Source organism: Tenrec ecaudatus, chromosome X (genome assembly GCF_050624435.1).
Source record: "Tenrec ecaudatus isolate mTenEca1 chromosome X, mTenEca1.hap1, whole genome shotgun sequence".
Taxonomy (NCBI): domain Eukaryota; kingdom Metazoa; phylum Chordata; class Mammalia; order Afrosoricida; family Tenrecidae; genus Tenrec; species Tenrec ecaudatus.
This window is the reverse complement of record NC_134548.1, coordinates 48,037,430-48,050,441: the sequence shown is the minus strand read 5'-3', so window position 1 is coordinate 48,050,441 and position 13,012 is coordinate 48,037,430. Positions and strand designations below refer to the sequence as shown.

Below are 13,012 nucleotides of genomic sequence, written 5' to 3'. Positions count from 1 at the left end.
GAACAAGATACAACAAAGAAGTCAATAGCCAAGTTTGTGAGGGAATGTCTGGAAAAAAAAAACTTCCCAATTTGAAAGAATGAGAATCAGACACTCATTTTGGAAGCAGAGAGGACACTGCTTAGACTAAAACCCCAGTAGGAACTTACCAAGGTATACAATAGTTAAATTATCCAACTTTGAAGAAAAAGAGAAAATTTTAAGAGCAGCATGAATCAAAAAAAGGCAGTCACGCACAATGGTGCTCAGGTAAGAATATGCTCAGATCTATCAGCAGAAACAATAAAGAGGAGGACAGAGTGGAGTAACATCTTCCAAAAGCTGAATGAAAGAAATACCTGCCCAAGCATCTTCTACCTTCCCAAATTATCTATTATGATAGAAGGCAAAGTAAGAATCTTCCAGGACAAGGAAAAACTCAAAGAATATGCCATAAGAAACCCAACCCTGTGGACTCACTATGGTCAGAAGACCAACATCCACCAAGCACAATCAGGAGACCACCATATAGCTTAACTCCAACCAGAAACCAACATGCTGAGAACAATTACTAAGATAATATGCTCTCATAGGGGAAAGAAGGCAAGAATGAAGCCACCCAAACAAACACAGCACACTTATATAAAGACAGATAGGAAAATACCCAACACAAAAGGCGTGAGATGACAATTAATCCACAGATCACAACTCTGAAAATCAATGGTCTCAATTCACACAATAAAAGACAAAGGCTAACAGACTAGCTCAGAAAACATAACCCATCGATAAGTTGCATGCAATAGACATCTCTTAAGCTCACAGATAAAAATAGACAAAAAATTAAAGATTGGCGGAAAATATACCAGGCAAAACACAACTTAAAAAAGGCAGGGGTTGCAATCCTAATCTGTGACAAAATTGACCTCAAGGGGTAAATCATAACAAGAGACAAAGAGAGGCACTATAAAATGCTCAAAGGATCAGTAAACCAGGAACCAGTGAGCATACTAGATATATAGGCACTTGAGTGACCTGCAAAATTTGTCAAACTATTCAAAAGATGGAAGAAGAAATAACAGATTCAACAATAATAGTAGGGGACTTTAATACATCGCTATCAGAGAAATATAGACCAATGGGAAAGTACCTCAGCAAAGGAGGGTACAGAGCTAAATACTACAATTACGCATTCATCCCAGGCATGCAGGGATGATTTAACATCTGTAAATGCATCAATATTATACACCACATCGATAAGAAAAGTATAAGAATCACACGATAATATCAATACACCCAGAAAAAGCATTTGATAACATCCAACAACCAATTCTGATTAAGACATTCAAGAAAATAAGAATGGAAGGAAAATTCCCCAAGTTAATACAAGATATGTATGAAAAGCCAATAGCAAACATCATAGTCACTGGAGAAAAGACAAAAACAATCCCGCTGAAAAAGGGGACAAGGATGCACCTTGTCCCCATTTCTTTTCAACATCATACTGAAGTTCCTAGCTAACAACAAAAGATAGCAGAAGAACATTAAAGGTATTCAACTGGGAGAAGAGGAGGTGAAACTATCAGTATTTGCAGATGATATGATTCTATGCATTGAAAATCCCAAAAGCTCCACAACAGGAGTACTAACAGTGATAGAGGAATATGGAACAGTGGAAGGATAAAAGATCAACAAACAGAAGTATATTGGTTTGCTATATACATTGGATAAGACAAAGGAAGAGGAGATCAAGAAGGCAGTACCCTTCAAAAAAGCCAAGAACCAATTGAAATATCTAGGGATATATTTAACAACAACATAAAACCCTAAAAACTTATACAAGGAAAACTACAGGACCCTACTACAGGAAACCCAAAGTGACCTCCACAAATGGAAGATTATGCCATGCTGGTGGTTTGGAAGACTCAATAGATTAAAGATATCAATCTTACCCAAGACACAATATAAGTTTAACCCTATCCTGATTCAAATACCAACAGCCTTCTTCAAAGAATTGGAAAACTTGACCATCAATTTCATATGGAGAAGGAAGAAGCCCAGAATTAGCAGAGAACTCATCAAGAAGAAGGAAAAAAGTCAAAGGGTTCGCTTTATCTGACTTTAACACCTACTACCGAGTCACAGTGGTCAAAACAGTGTGGTACTTGTATAATGACAGATACTCAGACCAATGGAAAAAAACAGAAAACCCAGACACAAAACCGTCATCATATAGGTAACTGATCTTCAACAAGGGCCCCCAAAGTATCAAGTGGGAGGCAGATACCCTCTTTAACAAGTGGTGCTGAAATCATTGGATATCCTCCTGTAGAAAAATGAAGCTAGACCCTTACCTCACTCCATGCACGAAAACAAACTTAAGGTAGATCACATACCACAAGTAAAACCCCAAATTATCAGGACCATCAATGAAGAAGTCAGAACAAACCTAATAACCTTAGCACAGGGAATACATAGGCTAACTTCAATAGGAAAGGGTGAACACACAGATGAACCTGAAATCGACAAGTGGAATTTACTAAGGATTACATACCTGTGTGCATTGGAAGGCTTCTCTAAGAAGGTAGCAAGAGAACCCACAGACTGGGTCTTATTACTAAACACTATAATACCCTCCTAGTCTGCAAAAAAGAGGAAAACAGTTAACCCCCAAGGAAGTGGGCAAAAGACCTGAAAAGAACTTTCACAAGGAGGAGATCCAAATGGCCAATAAATATATGAGAAAGTGCTCCCACTCATTAGCCATCAGAGAAATGAAAATTAAAACAATCATAAGATACCATCTAACACCCTTGAGGTTAACCCAAATCAAAAATTCATAGAGCAAAAAATGTTGGCGGCGATGTGTTGAGATAGGAACTGTCCTCCATTGCTAGTGGTTGAACAGATATGTCCAGCCTCTTTGGAAAATGATCTGATGATATTTATAGCAGACAGTTTTTGCTCTACTGAGCATATATTCAGAAGAGGTAAGACATAAACCATGGCCAGTCGTTTGCACCCCAATGTTTATTGCGGTGTAATTCACATCGCAAAGAAATGGAAACAACCTAAATTTCTATTGGTGAATTAGTAAACTATGGCACGTACACACAATGGAATACTACAGACCACTCAAAAGTGCCGAGGATCACATGAAGCACATCGTTTCATGGGGAAGAGTTGAAGGAAATTATGCTAAGTGACACATAAGTACAAGTACCACTTGAGTCCACTGAGGTAAGTATAATCGGCAATGTAAGCATAGAAGAAAAGCCACTTATCTCACACGATACAGGTTGAGGTACGGGCAGTTGGGTGAGGTCAGACCAAACCCAAAGAAGTACATGTTATTCCAACACAAAAAAGGGGGAAGGGGGCACAGCGGAGGGAGATGAGGGATGGGAGGGTTATGATGGCATGGGAGGAACAGGACGCTAACCCCTCCAGGAGGAGAGTATTGGTATGTCTCCATAGAACTGGGAGTGTGCATGCAGACCCCACCACGGCACACCAAACCATGAGGGCAATGTAGCCACACGGAGAAATGCATGAAAAGATTGGGCTACAGTGCTGGGCCCAATAAGAGCCAAACTAACGCCCTCCCTAAAAGCACACGCCACAGAGAACAACACTAAACTAAAGGTTGGGGAGAGGGGACAGCATACTATGCCCACATGGAAGAAAACCAAGAAGAAAAAAGAGAAAGGGACAGTTGGTGTAGACTCAATCAATATCGGCATACCAAGCCCAGAGGATAACTTCCTTGCACGGACATGTCCATTAACTGGAGCATACTGTGACAGAGGGCAGTACTGGGGATACACTGTGGGGAGGTAGTGTGGGCTGAACCCCTACAGTGGGGCAAACCAAGAAGGGGACCTAACATCAGCAACGGGAACAAAGCCAAGCCACAAAGCCCCCAAAAAGCCCCCCAAATAGACTTCAGGCTGGGGGAGGGGGTGCAGGTCCCGGAATTCCCCCAGGACCAGTGGGGATATAATCTTAAAGCTCAGCAGATAGATCTGGAATTATGTATGCTTTTTCTCCTTTTCTTTTTGTTTCGTCTGTTATTGTTGGTTTGCCTACTTATATAAGATAGGCATGGGAAGCAAGCTCAAGGAGAGAGCAATGGGACCAACGGTCCTGGAGGGACTTGTGGTGGGGGAGAAAGAGGTGAGGGAAAGGAGTGGTGAGCAAACAATACTATAGACATGGGAGCAACTAGGGAATTAAAATCAAGAACAAGAAGGACATAGAGATCCTGAGGGTGTTGGAGCAACAGCAATCTAGCTGAGAGAAGTACTGAGTCAGAATTTGGATGAGCATGATTGTGGGACAAGAGGAAGGTAAAAGGTAGCAGAGCTAACAGAGGTATCTACAGATAGAGGTATTATAAGCATAGGTGTGTACATATGTAAATACATTAATTATTAAAAATAGAGTTATTGGCCTAAGTACATCTATTTATATAATACACTGAGGTAGTAGATGGACTTCAGGTCTCTGTTCATACCCTCCCTTAATACACAAAGACTTTGTTCTAACAATCTGGCATTCTGTGAAGCTCACCTTCCTGACACAATCTCTGAAGAAAAAATGGGTACATAAGCAAATGTGGTGAAGAAAGCTCATGGTTCCTGGCTATCAAAAGATATAGCTTCTGGGGTCTTAAATGCTTGAAGGTAAGCAAACAGGCATCTAGCAGAGAAGCAACAAAGCCCACATGACAGAAGCACACTAGCCAGTGTGACCATGAGGTGTCCATGGGATCAGGTATCAGATATCTAAGACCTATCCCACAACATGGGGAATCTGGGATAGATAAACCACTCAGGGCTAACAATGAGAGTAGTGATACCAGGAGGAGTAGGGGAGACTGGGAGGGGGGAAAAGGGGAATCTATCACAAGGATCAATCTAGAAAGCCCTCCCAGAGGGACAGATAATGGAAACATGGGTGAGGTACAATAGAGGGCGATGTAAGATATGGAAAAAATAATCTATAACTTATCAAAGGTTCGTGAGGGAGAGGGGCAGGATAAGAAATGGGCTGATATTAGGGGATCAAGTGGGAAGAGAATGCTTTGAAAATGATGATGGTGGCATACGTGCAAATGTACTTGACACATTGGAGGAATGTATGGATTTGTGATAAGAGATGTAAGAGCTCCCAAAAGAAGTATTTAAAAAAACAGAAATTGTTAAAAGCATGGGAGGGAGAGTGGGAGTATGCCGATGAATATATAGCGATTTGACAGAGGATATTTGAATATGTGAATTTAGCTTTGCTGCAAATATATCCATAAATGTGGTGGAGCATATAGGGAGCAAAGATATAAATACTTCTTAATCATAACTAAACACCTTGAGGAAATGAGTTATTGGACCTGGGGTATCAAGACCATAGTCCTGGGAGACACTAAGATCAATTGGAATGATAGAGTTTACAAAGGCAGTGTTCTACATCTTATTCTAGTCACTATTGGCTGTAGCTTTAAAAGTTTGTGAATAGATATCTAAGGTACAAATATTAGTCTCTCCCCATCTGGAAGAAAGAAGAGTAATGAAGTTTGAGAGATTATGGAAACAATTAATCTGATGGGGGCAGTGGACTAAACAAACATCAATATCCACAGCCTTGAGACCATAAAAAGTTAGATGGTTCCCAGTTATCACTACCAAATTCTCTTTGAAAGATCATACTTGAAGGCCATTGATAGAGTGGGAGAAAACTGCAACAGAACTCAAATCATAAAGTAGACCAGGCTTACTGGTCAGAGGGGGCTGGTGAAACCCACAACAATATGGCCCTTTAGGTCTGGAAATGAACTCAATCCTGCATTTTAATAATCAACCATTTAGATAAAAAGGTCAGCATTTACTCAAAATCAAAGTCCAGAAGGTTAGAAACAAAATAAGAGTGTAAACAGGGAACACAGGGAGTAAGCCGGGCATTGCAAAGGATGACTGAGTGGAAAAAAATGTGTGAGTTGTTGAATGTAAAATTATGATCTGCTCTGTAAACCTTCATGTAACTCACATTAAAACTTTTTTCCTTTTAAAGTGCCAAAGTTAAGAAAATTAAAAGAAAATACACTTGAGTGGGAGAAAGTTTTTTCAAAGCATTTGGGTAATACAGAAATTTAATTCAGAAGATATAAAGAACCTTCCAGAACTCAGTAATAGAAAAATGTCCAAAAGTTTTGAAAACAAACTTAATCAAAGATGTGTTGACACCAAATAAATACTTAACAAGAAATTCAATATAATTCATTATTAAATAAATGTGAATTAAAATCAGTGAGATATCATCACACATTTATTTAATTACATTGACAATCATAAATTGGCCATGACAAGTTTTGGTAAGAACCAGGAAGAACTGAAACACTTATGTGTTTCTACTGTGAATATAAAATGAAACAACTATTTTGGTAAATGTTTTAGCAGTTTTTAAAAACGTTAAACATATTCTTACTATATGAACCAGCATTCAACTCCTGTATTTTTACCGAAAAGAAGAGAAAGCACATGTGCCTGCAAAATCTTGTACATATATGTCCATAGCATTTTATTTGAAAAAGCCAAAGACTGTAAATACTCCAAATACCTATCAATTAGTGAATGTGTCAACTTAGTGTTATATTCATAGAAATAAAAATAATAAATTGTATTGATGAATACAGTAACATTAAAGAATACCAATGTAAGTATGCTAAGGGAAATACATTTTTAGAAAATGAAGTCACTTACCATCAAGTCGAGCTCCACTCATAGTGATGTTTAGGGTCAGAGGGGAACTGCCCCCTGGAGGTTTCTGAGATGGTAACTTTTCACAGCAGAAGAAAGCCTCATCTTTCTGCGGCGAGTGAAAATACAAGGATAGCAAAGAAAGCATATAGACTATAATTCTGCTTGCGCAAAATTCTAGAATATGAAAATTAATTTATAGAGACAGAAAACCCATGCTTGCATTCCTGAGAAAAAGGTTGGAAAGATAGAAGTACAAAAGAGCACAAAGAAACTTTGAAGACGATTGTTATGTTCATTATTTTGGCTGTGGTGGTGGTCTTGTGGATATATACCAATGTCAAAGATTATCAAAGTAAACACTTTAAGCATGTGCTGTTTATTGCATACCAATTATGGCTCAGTAAAGTTAAAACTTTAAAACGGAATTAGCATGGTTCTTATTTGAAAGTACTAATATTATGATAAAATGAGATGCCCTATAAGCAAGAGCTTTGGAAACAGTATACAATGTTACTACCCAGGTCTCTTTAAGTTTCCTTCTTTTATGTATGTGTGTATTATGTATGTATGTATATTAAAAGACCATTGGAGGGGGGAGGGATTTTACAACTCTTATAACAATCCATACATCAATTTTATCAAGCATATTTGTACATATGTTGCCATCATTCCTTTCTAGACATTTACTTTCTATTGGCCCTTGTTATCAACTCCTTTTTCCTTCCCTCCCTCCAGCCCCCATGGTTTCTCTTGTTCTTCCCCCTTGAAGGGGTGTGTAGTTATGTGTCAATCATTGTGATCGGTTTCCCCTTCCTTTCCTCCTCGCCCCACCTTCCCGCTACCATCTTGGTGTCACTAATCCCATTCCTGATCTTGGATTCTATCTGTCCTTATCTGTATCTGTGAACCTGCTCCATTCTAGTTTGAAGTGAAAGGCAGCACTGGGGTCATGATAGTGGGGGGTAAGGAAGTCTCAAGCAACCAGAGGAATATTGTGTGTTTCATCAGTGCTTTATTGTGCTCTGGCTGACTCATCCCTTCCTTGTGACCCTTCAGTGGGGGGATGTCCCATTGTCTACAGATGGGCTTTGGGTCTCTGCTCCAACTTCCCTCATTCTCAACAATATGGTTATTTTGTTAAGGGAGTATTTGAGTTGAGGCCCAATGTCCATCTGCAACCTTAATACTTAACATATAGATATGAGTACATAGTTCTATTTCCTTCTCATTACATGATGGTGGGACAAGAGGGAAATAAAAAAGAAATAGAGGAAATAACCAGGAGGTAAAGGACATTTATGGATGCCTAAATATAGGCATGTATATATGTAAATATATATAACAATTTCTAGTTTTGTAAAAAGAGGTTTCAAACTGTTTTCAAGTTCAATTTATCATTTTTCTCCTTTATGGATTATACTTTTAATATCATATCTAAGAAACTTTTGACTAATCCAAGGATACACAAATATTCATCTACATTTTGTTTTAAAAACTTTGTAACTTTAGGTTTTACATTCAGTTCTATGATCCATATTGATTTAATTTTTACATCCAGTACAAAGTATAAGGTATTGATAGCATAGCTTCCCACATCAGAATAGAAGTTCTTTTAAAAAATTTTTTGTATATGAATATCCAATCATTCCAGCACAGTGTTTTGAAAATGTTATCTTCCCCATTTAATTCCCATTGCACCTTTGTTGAAAATTAGTTGCTGTATATGTATGGGCCTATTTCTGAACTCTATTTAATTTCATTGATTAATCATGTGTCTTGATAGTATTATTATTTGATCACTATAGATTTATGATAAAATTTGAAATCATGTGTAAATTGTATAAAATTATTGTTTTCAAAGTGGTTTTGGACATCCTTGTTCTTGTGAATTTTTATATGAATGTTATAATCTATTTGTCACTTTCTACAAAAGTATTAAAGCTTGTTTGGGCTGTGATATAAATGTGGGATGAATTCACATCTTAAACAAATAATATCTTCTCACTTATGAATACTCAAACCCAGTGCCATTGGGTTGATTCTGGCTCAACGTATAGAACAGAATATAAATGCCCCATAGGGTTTCCAAGGCTGTAAATTTGTGGGAGAATTCTAATCTGTTCTACAGAGTCACTGTAAGTTGTTGACTTGATAGCAATGGGTTTGAATATATATGGTTTCTAAGACTGTGATTGTTATGGAGGAGTCCTGGTGGTTTTCTGAGTTAAGCACTGGACTTCTAACTACCTGGTTGGTAGTCCAAACTCATCACCCAATATGAAGGAGCAAGAAGGGGATATCTTTTCCCATAAATTTTGTAATCTCAGTTCTATTCTGTCCTACAGGGTCTTGCTGAGTCAGAATCCACTCAATGGCAGTGGGTTAATTTTTATATACGTGGGCTGTCATATCTTTCTCCCAAGGGGAATTTGGTCCGTTCTAATTGTACACATTTTGGCTATCAGCTGTGCCACCAGGGTTCCAAAGTCTACCTCTCTATTTAGGCTTTGCTTAAGACATTTTGTCATTTTTGTTTCATTTACTTGTCAGACTTATTTCTATTTAGTTTATATTTTTGTTCTAATATAAATGTTATTATTTATGTTCATGTTTGGTTTGTTTTCACATTATAGAAACACACAATTAATACTTGTATACTGATCTTGTCTTCTGAACCTTGCTAAGCTCACTTTTTAGTTCTAGTAGCAGTTTTGTATATGTGATTAGATTTTCTACATGGATGATCATGTTGTCCAAGAATAAAGCTTCCTTTGCAATCTGGATATCTTATTTTCCCTTGTTTATTGCGATGGGATGGCTAGTATTGCAATCCATTGTTGAATAAAAAGTGATGATAGCAGACAATCTTCTTGTTGCTAGTCTTCTCAAAATTCTCAAAATCATGGTCATCTTTTCAATTCTGGCTCCTGGCAACAGTATAGGACAGAACAGAACTGGCCCTGTGGGTTTCTGCGACTGTAACTCTTAAAAGAATTTGAAAGCTTCATGTTTCTTACTTTGAGCAGTTTCTGGTTTCAAACTGGTGACGCTGCAGCTAGCAACTCAGTGCCTGACATTCAGGGTTCCTTCTTCTGATCTTAAACAAACAAACAAAACAAAGCACTAAAATCACTGCTGCTGTGATGATTTTAGAGATAGTAAATCTTTATGGGAAAAGAAAGCCTTGTCTTTCTTTCGGCATGGCTTGTGGTTTCCACCAGCAAACCTTCCTGTTAGCAGCCCAATATATAACAACTATGCCACCAGGGCTCCATTTCTTGCTTGATCTTAGGAGGAATGTCTTTAATCTTTCATCAATAAGTATACTGTTACCAGTAAAGTTTTTATTCATGCCTTTGTTCATTTTCTATTGCTGTATAAAAAATTACTCCAAAATTTAACCACTGAGCAATTTAAAGTAGCAAACACTTTTTATCTCATAATTTCTGTGGGTCAGGAAGGCAGACATGACTGAACTGTATGTCTCTGTCTCAAAGTTTCTCATAAGGCTATAATCAGGGTGTCAACTGGAGCTACTGTTTCATTTAAGAAAACTCTAATTTTATGCTGACTCATGTGGCTGTTGGAAAGAGTCAGTTCCTCACGGGCTATTAGATTATGGATGTCAGTTTCCTACTGTTGTCCAGTGAACTCCATCCATTTTTTGTTGTTTGTTTTGTTTTGGCCACATAGGGCTCTCTGTAGGGAAACTCACATCTTGGCAACTGACTTCTCTCAAGACATGGCAAGTAAGACAAAGAAACAAACTCCAAACTCACTGCCATCAAGTCCATGTGAACTCATATCGACCATATAGGACAGGGTAGAACTGCCCTTGTGGGTTTTCCAAGGCTGCAACTCTTTATTGGAGTAGAAACCCCTCTTTCTCCCAAAGAGAAGCCTGTGGTTTCAAACTGCCAACCTTTGGGGTCACAATCCAACATGCAATCACTGTGCAAGCAGAGCTCCTATGTAGTAAGTCCTCTTAAAGGTCACACCTTTGCCTTTAGGTTCATTGCTTATCTTTTTCTCTGATAGTATATTCTTCTGTCACTCTTCACCAAATTCCATCCATCATTCCAATATTATCCCAAGTTCTATTTCTAGTTGGAAGACATCCCTGTCTATGGAGTTTCAGCCTTTAAAAATTATGCTATATTTATTTTAACAAGGTATTCCTTCTGGTCCTGAAGTGAGTTTTAAGTGCTAAGATTAGGCTCTTCTTTCCCTATATTATGCCATTTGGTATTAATTGAACTTTAATTATATTCTATGATGGAGGTCACATAACCACTCCACTCTTGTCTGGCAACTTGCCCATCAATAAGTTATAAATAAATCTCGCTGTCAGAATAAATGGATGGCATATTTTTCTAGTCATTCAATATGGGTTTTGTTTGTTTTATTTTTCTCAACCAGCAAACAAGTTTCTTGAGACAAGGCTAAGGTCTTATTTAATATTGACTACAGAACATGTACTGTGCTATTGTGTCTATGAAGACAAGAAGTCATTGGCAATCTGACTTTCCAGGATCATGGTATTAGGTTCAGTTAATAATATGTAGGACCAAAATAAGTAAATGTTGAGTGAACACTGAGTTGGCTCTAGAATAGTTTAGCAAGACATTTATGCTCACACAGATAAAACAAAGATGCATATAGTGCAGAAACTGTCAAATTTTATTGTTTGAGTGATACATTTGCTTTCGGAGGCTTATACTTAATGTGAGTCTACTGAATGATTTTACAGGTATCCTCATACACTCAGATGAAGGGCTTTATTATAAATATCCCTCTTTGTGCTGTAGGATACTGTGTATTTTACAATGCTGTAAATTCTGGGAACTTGCATAAATAGAAAAGTGTTTTGTCTGTGACAAGGACATACGTCAGGTGGCAATGCAGAGTTTTGAATTTGAGTTTTTGTTATTACATTGTCCTGATTCAAGAAGTATGCATAAAGTGCCTTATGCACACATATTTTCTTACACAAGCCTTTGTCATAAGAAAAAACAATAAAAGTTATAAAAATAATACATATAGAAACTAGTGTTAAGATAAAAATAAAATCCAATTTTGTCTACAATAAAGATAACCACTGATAACATTTTATTGTACATTCTCCCTGTATATATGTATTTATATAATTAAATATAATTTTCTTAGTATATTCCTTTGTTCCTTGCTTTTCCTTTAATGACATTCACATTATTCAGCATATAGTTATATCATATTCTAAACATGTCTCACTGTTGTGTAGACTTCCAATGCATGGATCTATTATAACTTACTTATTTTAACCCCTAATTTGGATCATTTGGGTTGCTTCCAGTATTTTGCTGTCACAAAATTAGAAGATTAAGTGTCCTTGTAGCCAAGGCTTTCTGCACATCCTGATTGTTTACTTAATGAAATTGCTGGATCAAGCAAATCAAAATTCTAAGGCTTTTAACATCAGAAGTACCCAGTAATTCATGAATTGTTTGTTAAAATATTGTTTCATTTGTAGGCATATTTATAAACTATATGCGGGGAAATTTTAATGCATCCATATTAGCAGTTAATGAAATCATAGTGCAAAAACAATCCACACCAGCCTTAGAATTGTTGCTCCATTTTCCACATTACTTGTACTCTAGCCTACGCAATCTTCATTGTGTCTACCCACACGATGTTCAGCAAAACTTATTCTGAGAAATGCTTTCAACAAAATTAAGCTTCATGATTCAAACAAATTTTGAAAATGTTATGTTAAACAAAATTAGGCAGGCTTCACAGCCTATGATGGTTACAACCATCTCAACAATTTTGATTATTTGCCATCAAGAGGCAGCAGAAACTCAATCTTTTAGGATAATGCTCACTTTGGCAGCACATATATTAAAATTAGAATGGAACCGAGAAAATTAGTAAGGTCCCTGTGCAAAGATGATCTCCAAAATCATGAAAGATTCTATAATTTTTCAGTTTTATTTTGTGATTCCTACTTTTGTTTTTTTGGTATGTTTTCACTATATGAAATTCAGGATAGGTAAATCTATAGAGACAGTAACTAGTTTAATAGTTCCTTGGGGTTATGGCAGGAGGAGTTGGAGGAAAATGGTAGCCTAATTATAAGTAGAAGAAAGAATACATTTTCTAAAATTGATTGTACAACTCTTTTTATTATACTTAAACTATTGATATTATCCTTTATTATGCTTAATATTATGTTTAATATGCTTAAACTAAGACATATGCATTATAGGTCAATAAAAGTCTAAAAGAAAAAATGATTTAAG

At 37.0% G+C, this 13,012-nt stretch overlaps 1 non-coding gene across 1 annotated transcript; it reads left to right on the top strand.

The window, feature by feature from the left end:
* Window positions 1–12,587: 12,587 nt before the first annotated feature.
* On the top strand, window positions 12,588–12,694 carry LOC142435239 (U6 spliceosomal RNA). The gene has a single exon (XR_012781340.1). It is a non-coding gene; the product is annotated as a U6 spliceosomal RNA (small nuclear RNA).
* The last annotated feature ends 318 nt before the right edge of the window (window positions 12,695–13,012 follow it).